Source organism: Triticum aestivum, chromosome 5D (genome assembly GCF_018294505.1).
Source record: "Triticum aestivum cultivar Chinese Spring chromosome 5D, IWGSC CS RefSeq v2.1, whole genome shotgun sequence".
NCBI lineage: Eukaryota > Viridiplantae > Streptophyta > Magnoliopsida > Poales > Poaceae > Triticum > Triticum aestivum.
Window position 1 is genome coordinate 565,533,462 of NC_057808.1, and position 15,983 is coordinate 565,549,444.

General features: G+C 48.3%; 1 long non-coding RNA gene across 13 annotated transcripts; it reads left to right on the forward strand.

The window, feature by feature from the left end:
- The first annotated feature begins 3,672 nt into the window (after window positions 1–3,672).
- Window positions 3,673–10,058, forward strand: LOC123123957 (uncharacterized). Of its 13 annotated transcripts, none has more exons than XR_006460912.1 (9): window positions 3,674–4,143; window positions 4,303–4,869; window positions 5,003–5,055; window positions 5,127–5,207; window positions 5,280–5,372; window positions 5,445–8,229; window positions 8,670–8,858; window positions 9,444–9,603; window positions 9,681–10,058. It is a non-coding gene; the product is annotated as an uncharacterized lncRNA (long non-coding RNA). The 13 variants fall into 13 exon arrangements; XR_006460914.1 differs by having other exon boundaries at window positions 5,161–5,207; XR_006460913.1 differs by lacking the exon at window positions 5,127–5,207 and having other exon boundaries at window positions 3,675–4,143; window positions 4,303–4,380; window positions 4,752–4,869.
- Window positions 10,059–15,983: the final 5,925 nt, after the last annotated feature.

Below are 15,983 nucleotides of genomic sequence, written 5' to 3' on the forward strand. Positions count from 1 at the left end.
TTCGTATGGATGGGCGCAAGTAGTACCATGTAATTCTGAATTTGCTTGCAGGGACCTTAGACAACCCCAGCTTCCCGCCCCCCGACGGCACATCCACGCCTTCTTCGCCTGGAAAGTTACGCCGGTCCTCCTCCAGCACTGGGCTCGCGTGCTGGACAACGACATGAGGGTGTACGCCTTCGAAACTTCTCGTCGGAGAACCACGCGCCGATCTCGGCCGAGGAGCCATCCTGACTGTGGCGATGAGTCCGTCATGATACTGCAGTCACCCATCCTGCTACTGCATAGTGTTCCTGCCTGCACGCTCCCCCGGCGGCGCCCAGCTCACGCCCACCTTCAACGAATTTTGCAAGGGCATCACACAGGTAAGCAAAACAAAACATCTTCCTCAGTGTGTTAATTGGTATCTGGCGTGCCATCGTCCCCGTTGATGATGATTTGATGCAAAATATGGATATCACAGTGCAGGAGAAGAGCTGGTGAGATGGTGATGCTAGCGGTTGGCCAAGCTCTGTGCCCCCATGCTCGTCGTTAGGCTCCACGATTTGTTCTCATGTGCCTATCTATGTCATCTCGTTGAGGCAGTATGCCGTAGTGCATAGTGTGCCGAGTGATCGCCGTCCGGTGACACGGTACGACGTGCACGGGGCGAAGGTGGCCAATTCCATCCGGATCTTCCATAGGCCTACGTGATTGGAAGAAGTACACAGGATGAGCCTTAGTTGCGGTTGCGGCTGTATTTATTAGAGGAGGGCTGTTCATGGCTGGGTGTATTTGTGTCGTTCAAGTTGTGGCACCGTATTGAATTGAGACTTGATAGGGGCTGTGGCTTCACGTGCACATATCAGCTTTTTGGTCCAGCGCTAGGGCACAACACGGCAGACGGACAATCGATATAAGGTATATACGGATGGACGAAAATACGGACGAAATTACGGTAGTAAGAAACAATAGCCCCTTTATTAGTAGGTAATAATAATAATAATATAGAATAGATATAGATATAGATAAAGGAGGAGAAGTTTATCAAGAAAAAAAACAGCACCTCCCCAACTTTTTCTGCCAAAGCCTTCAACATTGGAGCATACCTATAAGCAGGTCATGAATTTGGGCCCATAGCTCAAGGGTGTCCAACCTGATTTGTGAGTGGTAAAGCCATCATACGAAGTGATAATCAGAGCATAGTCTCGATAGTTCTAAGGTCCTTCTTCCATCACAAGTTCCCAATCGCCTAAGCACGAAAACTGAAGAGTATGAAGATTATCCTCCAAGGGCCGGATCTTCACTTCTTGTGCAACATCCCAAGCCGCCCTCATTGTTTTATAGAACCAAAATTGGCTATATTCTTTTTCCATATGAACCTTACAAAGCATCATCCACCGGATCTACTCAGGTGGCGCCAGTTCCTGGTCTTCAAAGACCACATCATCCAGGTCATCATCTTTTCAGCCCTAGTTCCTCCATCAAATGTGTCGCTTCCATGGAATCAAGCACCATCTTCGATAGCGATGGTACGCTAGCCATGCCTGAAAACCAAGCCCGGTGAGAATGCCGCGAGCTTTGTTACGGATCCTAGATTGATTCCCACTAGAGATCCCTCCACGACCAAGATCGGGAAGTGCTACAAGAATGCCCCTTAATCAGCAGGTGAGGGACGGTCTCTGGGCCGGCAGATCGCCACCGAGAGTATGTTAAAACCCTGACAAGAGGGGACGGTCGTAGGTTTTTTTTAGTCAAAATAGCCAGGTTTAATTACTCAGTCCCAAATGTTCAGGTATACTGGGCCTGCTGGCGAGGCGAGTATATACAGGCGCGGACCCATTTACGCGGTAGATATACATAGAGCACTGCCCGATCGATCAAAGCTTCTCATGCTTCTCCTCCTCGGCGGTGGAACCCTAACCCTAACAACCAGTAGACCCGATCCGCAAGGTAGGTTCCGACCCCTAACCCTAATCAGTAGTTCCTATCCGGTTCCAACCCGGCCGGCGTGATTTCTCGAGTCTTGGGTGATTGATTCGTGCTTGTTTGCAGGCCTGCGACGATGGCGGCTTCCCTTCGGGCTGCAGCGACGAGGATCCTGCGTCCAGCTGGGCAGGGGCTTCGCCGGCTCGTCCACACCCAGGAGGTATCTTGACCTCCGTTACATCTCCGGCTCGCTGTTTTTATCTATGGCCTGATGTCTGATTCTTGCTCTGATTGGTGGAGGCCCTCCCTTCTGCTCGACATGCTATTCTACTCCTATATTAGTGTCATCATAGGTACGAACAGAAATCTTAAAGCACGCATCTTTCTTTTTTTATTTCCAACTAGATTTAGATTGATACTCCTATCTTGCTGTGCTGCTTGACGTGTTGGTAAATTTGGCATCTTTTATTTTATTTTATTTTATTTCCATTGGCAGGTGGATCAACTGCCTAGCAGAATTTACTATGAACCCGGATTCCTTTTTGCTTATAATTAATATAAGCTGCACTCAGACATCTCATGTCTAGATTATTTGGTCATCAATTCTCAATCAATGCTGCTTTTGTGTTTCCAGCATTCCGGATCCACCCGTGCCTTGGAGGAAGGCTACCCTACAGCACAAATTCAGCAGAAGAAGGAGGAGCTGTACGATCTCATCGCCGGCGCCTATGCCAATTCCGTGACTTCCCAGGCTGACAGATATGTTCTCAAGGTTCTCTCCACACAAATCAAGCCGAGATCACGGGACCCTCAGTGGTAATATCTATCAACCATATGCAGACATATATATTTGCTCTGTTTTTTCCTCTAGGGGTTGACCCTCGATGTGCAATGTCAACCATATGTGTGTAGAAGACATAGATATTTGCTCTGTTTTTGCTCTGCTACATGACTTGATATATGTATATCGTACCATCTCATCTCGCCTACCTACATGCAGGTGTGAGATAACTACAATCAAGAAGGCGGGCGAGTGGGCTCTGGGAGGGTTTTTTGTTGTTGCTGGTATCATAATTCTTAGTGGCCTTGCTCAGGGTGTGCGTAAGCGGGTGGAGCTCGAGATGCCCAAGCCTGTGGAGCCGCGCAGAATCAAAAAGAAACTGCAGAAGCAAGTCGAGTGAAGACGAAATGCATCTTGTTTGATGGAGAAGCAAGGCGGATATCAGTCTTCTCCAACACTCATATTTAGGCCTCTTAAACTATGGCAAATCGTTTGGATTTATCATTTTCGTGAACTATATATATGTCTATGATCTGCCACCTATGAGATGTTCTGTGTTCGCATTGTAAGATATTTTGTGACGTTGCTGACATGGTATGTTATCCTTTCTGTTTGAATAAATTGTGTGAACATCAGTCTCATCATGTATCACGAAATATATTAGTTGGGAGAACCTGAGGCTTTTCAGAGCTTAGGGCATTTCGGCCGTTGGATCGAGTCGCTTGATGTGTTTCCGGGCGTCGGATCGAGCGGTGGGAGAAGTTGGGCCGTCGGATCGACCCGGAGCTACTGCTACAATGAATAGTTACACTCCCGACGTGCCACCGCGTGTAATTAGACTGCCCCGCCGGGGGCATTTTCGTCATTTCACGTCTAGGTCAACACGTGTCATTTTCCAATTCGTTGACTCCTCCCCAATCAGTGCTAGGGTTCGGCTCTCCTCACCTGTCCCTCTCTCGCGCACACCTCTCCCTCTCGCTCGAGCCGCCGTCGCCTGCCATCCTCCCCGTCCGCCGCCGCCGCCCCCATCCTTCCCGTCCGCCGCGCCGCCACCATCCTCCGCGTCCGCCACCGCCATCCTCCCCGTCCGCCACCGCCGCCCCCATCCTCCCTGTCCGCCGCCGCCATGCCATCGCCGCCACCTACCGGACGGCGCTGTGAAGGAAGCGACCAGAGAGGGAGGCGTCGCCGGTGTCGTGGACCCATGCCGGCGCAACGACGTGTGCGCGTGCCTCCGCGGGTTCGCGCAGCGGTCGCCGGAGGCGTCGCGGGTCAACTGCGTCGGGGAGGATGGGCGCGCGCCACGCCGCTATTCCCCGACACAACGTCCGCCGTTCTTCCTTGGTCGGGCAGTGGTCAAGTGCTTCTTCAAGCTGGGCCGCACGCTGGGAGAGGAGCCCCAGGCCGCATGCTTCTTCTTGCGCTCCATCGGGAGAGACCTCGAGGATGCCAAGGTCCACCATCCCTCTTCTTCTATCTGTCACTTTCTTGCTTGGATTCCATCCATTTGCTCCTGTGCAGCACGCTGGCTCGCCACGGTTCATCAGGGAGCAAAGCACCCCCTGCCATCTCTCTCTCTCTGATGTCAACCTCGGTTGCTTTTTATTTCCCAGATCTGCAATGGCCTGAAGAACGAGGCAATTCTTGGAAGCAACACGTACATGTGGTCTCTCTTTCACTATGATTCCAAGGTTGTTTCTCTCCATATTCCATTCCTCTCACAAAATTTTCTTTTCCTAGGCTTTTACTTTATTATGTGTGTGCTATGCTACTGACAAAATATCTAATTCTGGTGCTTAATTATCATGTCTAAGCATCATGTTCTCCTCTGTTTAATCTCATTATTGCTGTGTAAAGGGAAATCAAGGATTACTTTTCTGGGCACATATGCAGTGTATTTTTGTTTTGAGTAGTAACAGTTCAGTTAGAGCTGAAATAAATAATCAAAGTACAGTACAATCGTTTATCGTCTGTGAATCTTCTTCTTTCCCCGTTTATCGTCCCGCCGACGTGCTCTTGAGGCAGCTGATCCTAACTTAGGCTGCCGCCACTTGGTGCTCAGAATCACAACGTCTCCGTGGAGCCGCAGTGGATAGCATGGTCTTGTCGCCATGCTGGGGACGCAGCGGCAGCATATATCCAGTCCAGATCCGCTGGTTTCAGATCAACGGATTACCCCAGTTCATCTTCCTACTCGCTTCTTTTCTCCTAACACACACATCCCTGCAAATTAGACTGTTTTTTTTACATCTCTTCATTCCAGTGGTGCAATTTGCCATTTAGTACTGATTAGTTTACACTGATTTATGTCAGATCTAACCAGATTGAATCATTAACCGATGGAGGATTTGGATGCCCCACACACTGTTAGTCTATTGTGCCACAATGTTTCTTTTTTTCTACCGTCATTGTTTGCTTCATCCCTCTTTTTTGTAAGGGTGGTGATATGATAAGTGATAATGACTCTCCAGAAGTTTAAATTATTTGATACATGGGATTGGTCCAGATGATATTGACTGTAAGGATTGAACCCTTTTCTGAATTTAATTCAGTAACATGATGTCTGACAGTCGATCTTCTGTATTTGTAGGTTCCGATATAACACCAGAACTTTAGCTTTCTCGGGAATGTGACGATGGCTTCCATGAAAAAATTCATCGAAGTGACTGTCGATGACCTACAGGTCCATCTCTTTCTCAATCACGATTTTATCTTATTTTGCAGATTGGAAGTGGACTGAAAACTGGTGATGCAGGAGCGTAGCAGACTCGATGTGGCAACCGGGTTGCTCCTGAATGCGGTGAAGTAGTGCCACCTGGCCGGTGAAGTGGCCGACAGCAGGAATTCCGCCGTCGACATCGTCGAGATTCGCTTCAAGGGCCTGGAAGATGCTCAACAACCAGATCGTCATCTCGTCCTCTCCAAGAGAAGGGGCCAACTCAAGCAGGTACATCTGCTCGCTACAGCTCGCTCCTCCTCCCTTCTTCTCTATTCCATGGTTGATTGTGTCAAACTTGAGCTGGTAGCTACTATTCAGATATGTAAGTTAGATTTCATGTCCTGCCTCTCGGGTATGTGCTTATTGTGGTTGCAGTCCTGTCGACTGAAATGTTGTTCTTGGATGCTAAATTAATTTGGTTATCCTATCAGCTCCAAGTTTCCAGTTTATAATTATATATGAGACATAGCTGCTTTGTTGTTGGTTGTTCTGGTCGATTCTTTTGTTTTCTGATACTCTGCTTGTTGCGATTTGAATGCTACCTATATTGATATACTGGTAATTGTTTGGTTGCCTCGGTTGTGATTCTAAGATTTCTTATTTACTTTGATTATGATGTTTGTTGTGGTTTATTCTGCTACATCTTTCTATTTCAGGACTTTGTGTTGTTGGTTGGTCTGTGTTGTTGTTTTTTATCGTCTTCAGGCGAGCCATGCTCTTTCCCCTGTATTTTGGTATCTATATACCTGCGTCCTTCTAATCTTTTTCAAACTGCCATTTCCCCCCTTCTAGGTCTGTTGGGGTATTTTTCTTTTATTCCTTAATTTGTCACATGCATCTTTTGCTTGCGTTAGTCGTTTGTGCCTCTTTTCGAGGCTCTTACTGCCAACTGCCTTTTCGTTCATATGTTCGTGAGTGACACGATGGATCTATGCTTGGAGGGGTGGACCAATGTATATGTCGCGCAAGAGACCAACTGATCCCAAACATTGTTTTTCTTTACTGTTCACTATGGCAGATATCGGGCAGGCATCGTCTTCCTGTTTTGCCTGAGGTGTGCCTCAGCTGGGGCATTTTGAAATGTGCTATTACTGTCGTGGTCTTTTCTTTTGCAACATGGTAATATTTTTGTCAATTTGGAGTTGTTTGGTCTGACTATATATATATATGTCTTTGGTAATATCATGGATTGGAACGAAATGGCCTGCTCTGTTTATATGCCAGGAGGGCCTGTGTTCTACCCTACTCTTATCATGTTAGCTGATTGTCCTGTCCCTCTGTTGGTATGCTCATGGACAATTGTATGTTATCATGTTAGCTGATTGTCCTGCGTTGTATTAGTATATACTCGAATACATGATTTTTTTTCTCTTTGGCTACTGAATTTTATTGCTATTCTTCTGCACACATGTACATGCGGCTCCGGTTCTATTATACTGTACATCAGGTTCAGTATTCACAATTATTTTCATGAGTCCAAGGATAGTTCTGTTTGGTGCCGTGTCCTGTATGATTAATGGTCATGATTTAATTACAAGTGAAAACATTTGTATCCGTTGAAACGCAATGGTTTTCCCCCTGCATTGTGATAATTAATTTACATTTGCATTATAGTAGGCTCCAAATCCTATTAAGTGTGATACGAATGGGAATGGAATATTTATGAATAAGAAAGCTTTCTTACTCCTGTTGGATTTTATGTCGCAGCAATATCCCTGTTTTTGTTTCCCTGCAAGACTCGAGCTATATGTAATAGTGCTATAACTTTCAGCATCTCCTAAAGTACATCCTAAGTTGTACTCAATCACCACTACTATTTTAATTTCCATTGCAGCTTTCTGAAATAAGTTTATCCGTCTTGCTGAATGTTAAAAAAACAGAAGGTATCTTAAGTACAACCATAGACTGCCTGCACAGTCCTTCCAAAGGAAAAAAAAATCTGACTCGCTGTTTTGATTGAGCAGCATTGCTTTTCAGATAATATAGGAGAGTGGAAGGTTCATGCTCATTTTTCTTTTTTGTATTTTTTCTTGTTCATACTTATACTATTTATTCTTGCAAATATGTACTATTGAAATAGAAAGATCATCTTGTGTTGTTCAGACCCATACACTTATCCTGCAATATGTGAAGGAATGCTTATATTGGCATCTTGCTGTAGAAAATGGTTAGCTTAGCAGCAACTATTGTGTCTTCTAATTATGTCGCCTCAAATTTGTAGAAACGCTATTGTTGCTTTCGAAATGCTATTGAATCTTATCAAATTTTTTGGACCTGTTATTCATTCAACATTGTCAGTTAGCTCACTCGTTGGAGTAGAACTTCAAGCCGAACAGAGGTATGCTCTCCAACTTTACTCGGGGAAGGGAACTGGGTGTTGCTAAGAGAGATGTTTTAAAAACTTGTGTTGCTACAAGCCACTAAGGAACTCGGTCTGAGGTGGCGAGTTGGTCGCGAACTTATGTTTTGCTTATACTGGTCCTGTCCCTGATAAGGGTGTGTGTATCGAGTGTTTGCCAATTTAGTTCTGGCATGTTGAGTCCATGGACAAGTATGGATTATTCTCTATAGCTTTAGCCAATTTAGGAGACAACCGCTGTTTTCCTGCACATTTGCATATACTCAACGACTCCGATCTTACAAAATGTTAGGTCTCCTTAGTTCCAAATATGGTTTTACAGGTTCTAAAATTATTTCTTTGATGCGAGGTGCCATGCTGTGGATAACAAGGAGATTATCAAGGCGGAGCGGCGGTGAGTATGGAGCTCATAATCATCAGTTCATCACCATGAAGCAGAAGGAATGGTATAGCTTTGCCATGGTGAGGTTCTCACCTTCTTTGCGAGTCCTTTGTTGATATGCTCGGGCTTAAGACTGCTTTTGTGGCATCAAGGGTAAGGCAAGCATGAAAAATGCTCCAGTCGTCTATTATATCTTCTATGCTTTTTTGTATGTGGCATCAGTATTTATTGAATGGTTCTGATGTTTCTGTACAAAGCTGGAAATGGATAGATAGTACTATATATTATTATTGGTTGCCCATAGAGTAGGTACATGTAGGTTTCCTTGGTAATGTAAAGCTGAAAATAACCAAGGTCTTCTGAAAATCAAAAACTACTGTACCAGTTTTTCATGTCTCAGTGAATCTCGAACAACCTTAATAATTATTCACAATTGCATGTAGTCTTTCCTCTGCTCTCGTCCGGTCATATCCTTGTTGTCTATTGTGTGTCTTTTCCTGATTCGTTTGTCGTCTCGCAGCTGGACTTTGGCAGCCGCTGCTCCTCGGCAATCAACAGGAGGTACAGCCGCTGCCACCACTCCTTCGCAGCGACGCAGGCCAGCGACGAGGAGGCTCGCAATGGTGGGGGACACATCACCATCTTCCAGAGAGGAGAAAGGCATACCTACCCCTTAACGATTGAAATGCAGGTCCAGGGAAAACATCTGGTTAGTCTGCTTGCTGTTCTGGACATGAATCTCGCATTTGGTTGAGTTTCAGATCTAATGGGAACTGAAACTAGCTCTTAGGATATAAATGTTCTTGTATAGTTTCAGTTCCATGTACCTTTTGATTGATAATATTAAGGATATGCCTCTAAGATCTGTTTGCCAATTTACAAATGTGTTTCCATGCTTCTCTGTCTTCATGTATTGTGGTCTTTTCTATTCACTACTCAAAAAAATTGGAGTACTATGTAGCCATCTCATTCCAGATTTTTTGCCACTTGTGTTGCTCGCACTACTAAAATATTTTTGTCTATATGGGTTTTCAGAATGGTATGGTTGTAACTGTAATCTTCATTGTTAGTCAAAGTACTTATATTATTGAAATATTGTGGTTCTCTATAAATATCAATTCTCATTGGGTGACCGAATTAGACTCTGGCACGAACTACCATATTATGGTTATGTACCAAAATAAAATCTGCTTTAATGTAAGCTCTAAGACTACATGAACTACCATATTTTCTCATTCGTTGGCTAGAGTAAAAAATAGGGGCATGCTTTAACAGTGGCACATTTTATTTGCAGTACTACTATTGGGCCAATTGATGCTAGGTGTACATTGAGATGTTTTAGAAAAATAGATCCTTGATGCCGGACATAGTGCAATGGTGAGATCCACTTATTTATGATGGCGAGGATGATTGTTAGGCTGGCATGTGGAGCTGTACTAATAAGCTATGAGAAGGTCGATGCGTGAATTATATTCTCACTATAAATAAAACACACTGAATTCTTTTGCTGACATGATATGTCCATCGGCAGGTCCTCACATCACAACACCCGGGCAAGTCTGGCAAGGCTTGCTCGCCATGGCCTACCACATCGGCGAGACGGATCGAGCACGTGATCACCATCAGCAGGTCTTTCGTCACAACACCCGAGCTAGCGAGATGTTCAGACAAAGTTATATGATACACTGCTATTGACATATGTCGTAGATGGACAGTACATATCGTTTCTCTCCATGTTACAATTTCTGTGACCTCGGCATTTGGAAGACATGTCATCCGAATCGTCTATCATGACCGAACCATTACTATCACAAGCATCTTACTTTTAGAAATCCATATGATGGTTCAGTTATCTATATTATGTGTGCCATTTGTTACCTCTGAAATATATATTATGTGTGCCCTGTCATGTTGGTTTATTTTTGGTGCCAAAATGCTGCTGAGCATTTGGTGTGACTGATTGCACTGTCCATTTAGTGTTGTCTGGGCATATGCCATGTATTGGACACAACCATGTTATCTATAAAGGCAATTTTTCACTTCTATGCATTAAACTGATCCATTCTCGGCAACTTTTCTCGCAATAATATATACTTTGTTTATACGCTTGGATAATGGGTTGAGCCAGGCACCACGCGCCAAGGCGCGTTTCCTATCTAGTTGTTGTGGGCGAGAGAGCGGTGAGACCTGCTTGTGTAGGGCTTCTGCTTCTGCTAAGGCAGCATTTTTTTTCTTTAGCAGTATCTATTTCGAGTAAAAAAATGTATGAATTGTTGTCGGCGTGACCCCCTCGGGCTGGCCTTCTGCCGCTGCATCTTGAGTAAGTTGTATGAAAAGAAGTCATGTGCATTGTTGTCGGCGAGGAAGGTGGTGAGACCTGGGCTGCTGCTGCTGCTGAAGGATGTCAGCTAAATTTGTTTGTCTATCTGTACTTTCTCGAGACAAACCATGCATCTGTTGAGTACTTACTACCTCGAGACAAACCATGCATGCATTTCCAATGACTCGCGCGGAGATGCTAAGCTTGAATTATAAATCATGCAGACCACTACACGGACCATCTTAACCAAGTCACTCCCGGCAACAATATGCGCATGTCCCTTCTTCGTGGTGAGATAGAGGTGGAGGACGTTCTTCATGGCGACAGTAAGCCTCGACATTGTTGTCGTTGATCTCCACTTTTCTACTGTCTATACTAGCCCGATACTCCGACGTGTCTTTACTAGCCCGATACTCTGAGGACACCCCGACGAGGACAGTTCTGCAAGTTTCATCTTCGTAACTTCGCCCAATCACAATATCGATGTTGTTTTAGCTTTTTTTTTTGCGATGGACGCTAAAAATGCGTTTGCAACGCGTCGATCGTTTGTTTTGGAGCGGCGGGAGCGCTGGCTCCAGCGGCCGCTGTAAACATTAGCGCGCGCGCGTAGCTCCAGCAGGTGCGCTAAAATGCAGCGGGCACGCTCTTGCACAAATAACATATGCACTCCGAACTTAAAATAAAAACATATGCATAGATTAAAATAGATAAACGATACATAGATATTTCACAATGTGTATATAGTTCATATAGCATAGATAGATAAAAACTACGGTGCAACTAGATAAAACTACTACGGTGCAACTAGATAAAAGCTACGGTGTAACTAGAACCTACTCCGAGTCGTCATCATTATTCTCGCTGGTGTCGTCCGAGGTAGAGAGCCACGCGTCTTCCCAACGAGGATCGTCTGAGTCGAAGAACGACTCCCCACCTACGTTAACGAGATCGCACTGTGCCTTCGCGAGTGCCTTCCGCCGACGCCTGTCCACCCGCTCCGCGCGGCGCCTTGCAGTCCTCTACGCCCAGAAGGCGTTTTCGTCGGCGACGTCCTGCGGGTAGCGTCGGCGCCACTCCGCCATGGTTCACTCGTCCTCCTCGGCGATGAGGAGGCGCGCTGCCGCCGACGGTGTTCCTCATGGTCCTGGTCTATTATAAGACGAGGCGGAGGGGCGACGGTCTGCGCCTGCTCGCGCATGAAGACGTCGTGTGTGACGCCCCCGATTTGACCGTACACTAATCATGCACGTAAATGTGTACGATCACGATCAGGGACTCACGGGAAGATATCACAACACAACTCTACAACATAAATAAGTCATACAAGCATTATAATACAAGCCAGGGGCCTCGAGGGCTCGAATACAAGTGCTCGATCATAGACGAGTCAGCGGAAGCAACAATATCTGAGTACAGACATAAGTTAAACAAGTTTGCCTTAAGAAGGCTAGCACAAAAGTAGCAACGATCGAAAAGGCAAGGCCTCCTGCCTGGGACCTCCTAACTACTCCTGGTCGTCGTCAGCGGCCTGCACGTAGTAGTAGGCACCTCCAGTGTCGTAGGTGTCGTCGTCGACGGTGGCGTCTGGCTCCTGAACTCCAGCATCTGGTTGCGACAATCCGGTATAGAAAGGGGAAAGGAGGGAGAAAAGCAACCGTGAGTACTCATCCAAAGTACTCGCAAGCAAGGAGCTACACTACATATGCATGGGTATATGTGTAAAGAGGCATATCAGTGGACTGAACTGCAGAATGCCGGAATGAGAGGGGGATAGCTAGTCCTGTCGAAGACTACGCTTCTGGACATCTCCATCTTGCAGCATGTAGAAGAGAGTAGATTAAAGTCCTCCAAGTAGCATCGCATAGCATAATCCTACCCGGCAATCCCCTCCTCGTCGCCCTGTTAGAGAGCGATCACCGGGTTGTATCTGGCACTTGGAAGGATGTATTTTATTCAGTATCCAGTTCTAGTTGTCATAAGCTCAAGGTACAACTCCGGGTCGTCCTTTTACCGAGGGACACGCCTATTCGAATAGATAAACTTCCCTGCAGGGGTGCACCACATAACCCAACACGCTCGATCCCAATTGGCCGGACACACTTTTCTGGGTCATGCCCGGCCTCGTAAGATCAACACGTCGCAGCCCCACCTAGGCTCAACAGAGAGGCCAGCACGCCGGTCTAACCCTATGCGCGTAGGGGTCTGGGCCCATCGCCCTATGCACACCTGCACGTTGCGTACGCGGCCGGAAGCAGACCTAGCCTAGTGGCGTTCCAGTCCAATCCGGCGCGCGCCACTCAGTCGCTGACGTCAAAAGAGCTTCGGCTGATACCACGACGTCGGGATACCCATAACTACTCCCACGTAGATGGTTAGTGCGTATAGACCAAATGGCCAGACTCAGATCAAATACCAAGATCTCGTTAAGCGTGTTAAGTATCCGCGAACGCCGACCAGGGCCAGGCCCACCTCTCACCTAGGCGGTCTCAACCTGCCCTGTCGCTCCGCCACAAAGATCCACTTGCGGGTACTCCTACGAGCCGACCCGACTTTAGTCATCACATGTGTCATGTATATAGTATATAAGTATATGCCCGTGTTCACCGCCCAGGTGCTCACGGCCCGATAGTATAGCACAACAGACGGACAAGAATGTAGGGCCACTGATGGAAATCTAGCATCCTAGACTAAGCATGTAGGATTGCAGGTAAAGGTATCAACAGTAGTAGCAAGGATAGGCTATGCATCAGAATAGGATATCGAAAGTAGTAACATGCTACACTACTCTAATGCAAGTAGTAGAGAGTAGAGTAGGCGATATCTGGTGATCAAGGGGGGGGGGCTTGCCTGGTTGCTCTGGCAAGTAGGAGGGGTCGTCGACTCCGTAGTCGAACTGGGCAGCAGCAGTGTCGGTCTCGTAGTCTACCGGAGAGAAGAGGGGGAAGAAACAGTAAATACAATGCAAACATAAGCATGACGATGCGTGACATGACAATGAGCTGTGCTAGGGGTGTCCTAACGCGACAGTAGGTGGTACCGGGGAAGGGGGGGACATCCGGGAGGTATTCCCGATGTTTCGCGTTTTCGGACAGACGGACCGGAGGGGGAAAGTTGCTAGTTCGATAGGTTAGGGAGGTGTGGTGGATGAACGGACTGCGTATTCGGATTCGTCTCGTCGTTCTGAGCAACTTTCATATAGAAAACATTTTCATCCGAGTTACGGTTTAAAAGATATGAATTTTCAAAGTTTATTTGAATTTCTGGAATTATTTAATTAACAGAAAAAAGGGATATGACGTCAGCATGATGTAGGAGTGACATCAGCGGTCAACAGTCCGGGTTGACTGGTCAAACTGACAAGGGGGACCCACCTGTCATAGACAGTGGGTTAACAGAGGATTAAACTAATTAGTTTTTAGTTTATTAACTACTGGGCCCACCTGTCAGTGAGTGATTAACTAAATAAATTATTTTTATTTATAAAACATTTTCTTTTCTTTTCTTTTTTTTAATTTTTGCGGCGGGGCCCGCATGTCAGTGACTGGGCCTGCCCAGTCAGCAGTTGACTGGGTCAACCCAGTCAACTGGGGCCCGTGGGGGCCACTGGCAGGGTCACTGGGGGTGGGCCAGGCCAGCCACGTCGGCGGCCGGCGCCGGCGCAACTCCGGCGACCAAAACCACGGCGGTCCCTCGCCGGAGTTGGCCGGAATCGCGCTACGGGGCTCGGGGAGGAACGGGGCTAGGCCCATTCGAAAGAGCTCGCAGCGCCGCATCCAGGGGTGGCCGGGGCTTCGCCGGACTCGGCCGGAATCGGCGCCGGCGAGCGGCGGAGGCGGCGGCGCGCACGGGTGCTCGACGGGGACATGGCTACGGCTGGCGGTCGAAGCAAGCGGAGGGGCTGGGGAGCTTCTACGTGCGGTGGGGAGCGCTGTGGGCTTGGGCCCGTGACCATTTGGTCACCGGAGACCCGCCGGCGGCGAGCTCCGCGGCGCGGCGTTCGGGCGCGCGTGGGGGAGCAGCTACGGAGCGCGGGCGAGCTAGCGGAGAGGGGGAGGAGGTAGAGGAGCTCACAGTGGAGCCGTAGGGGGTGGCAGCGAGCTCGGGGAGGGCGCGGGGTAGCCGGAGTCGGCGATGATCGACGGCGGACGTGCGGGGAAGACGAGCTCGGGGAGGTCGATGCAGTGACGCTCGGCTCGTTCCCGATGGCGCAGTCGGCGTAGTCGACGGCGGGGAGTCGCTCGGGCACGTCGTCGGGGCGATCTGGGCACGGTGGCCGCGGGAACTACGGTGAACGGCGGCGAGCGCTCTCGGGCAGAGGGGAACGGAGGGGAGAGGGAGGGGGATCTGGCGGGGGAGAAGGCGCAGAGGCCGAGGGAGAGCGGGGGCGAGTGGGAGAGAGGCCCGAGGAGGCGGGGGAGCTGGCGCCCTTATCCTCCCCGTCGCCGGCGAGGGGGTTCGGTGGCGACGCGCCCTGTTCCGACCCGGTCGGGGGAACAGGGAAGGGGGGACGCGGGGCGCGGGTGGCGGCCCAGCTTGGGCCGGGGGGGGGGGGGGTTGGGCCGCGGGTCCAGTGGGGGGGAGGCCTGCTCTTTTTTTTTCTTTTGACTGTTTTGTTTTCTGTTTTCTCTTATTTGTTTATTTCCTTTTTTGTTTTATTTCATTTAAAAGTATTTAGGCATTTTATAAAAATGTGATTTCTCCACCATAATTACCAGTGTATTATTTAGAACCCACTGAACATTTTTGTTTGAATTTTTGAAAATTTTTATTTTCCACTTTTAAATTTAATTGAAGTTTGAACTAGGAGTTTGACAAGGGTGTGGTTCAAATGTGATCTAGCCCTGTTTAGCAATATGATTAGCTTAATCACAGGGGGTTACTGTAGCATGATTCTCAGGGTGTTACATCGTGGAAGTTCATCTGCGAGTGAGGCCTCTGGAGATGCCACGCCGCCATGTCGTACGCGCGGACGGCCTCGTGCGCGGTCTCGAACGTGCCAAGGCCGAGGCGGATGTCGCCGGACCGGATCTCGGCGTAGAAGGCACCGGAGGGGCGTTCACGGACGCCGCGGTAGCCCGAAGATCCCCGGCGGCATGGTGGCGCGGTGGTGGCGTGTCGTTGGCGGGGCGAGGAAGCGGCGGAGGAAGCAGAGGAAACGGGGAGAGCGCGCGTGACAGTGTGAATAGCGATGGGAGGTCGCATGGCGAGCGCCGCAATTTATAGACGCGCCGGAAGCGGTGCGCCAAATCTAGCGCGCGACCACCAGCTTTCTCCCACGCGCGCTAGTTTCCCGTCTTCGCTGGAGCTCGCGAAAACGTCCTGCGCGCGCTAAATTGGAAGTTTACCTCGCGCGTGTGTCTTTTAACGCCGCTGTTAGAGATGCTCTTAGAGTGCCAATCACCGTAGCGGCGCCGCACGAGATAGACCCCTCCATTGGGGCCATCTCGTTATCGTCGCATCTCTGCCCTTGACCATGTTAACCTGTAGCCCCTCACCTTCTCTATTCGTTTCGAG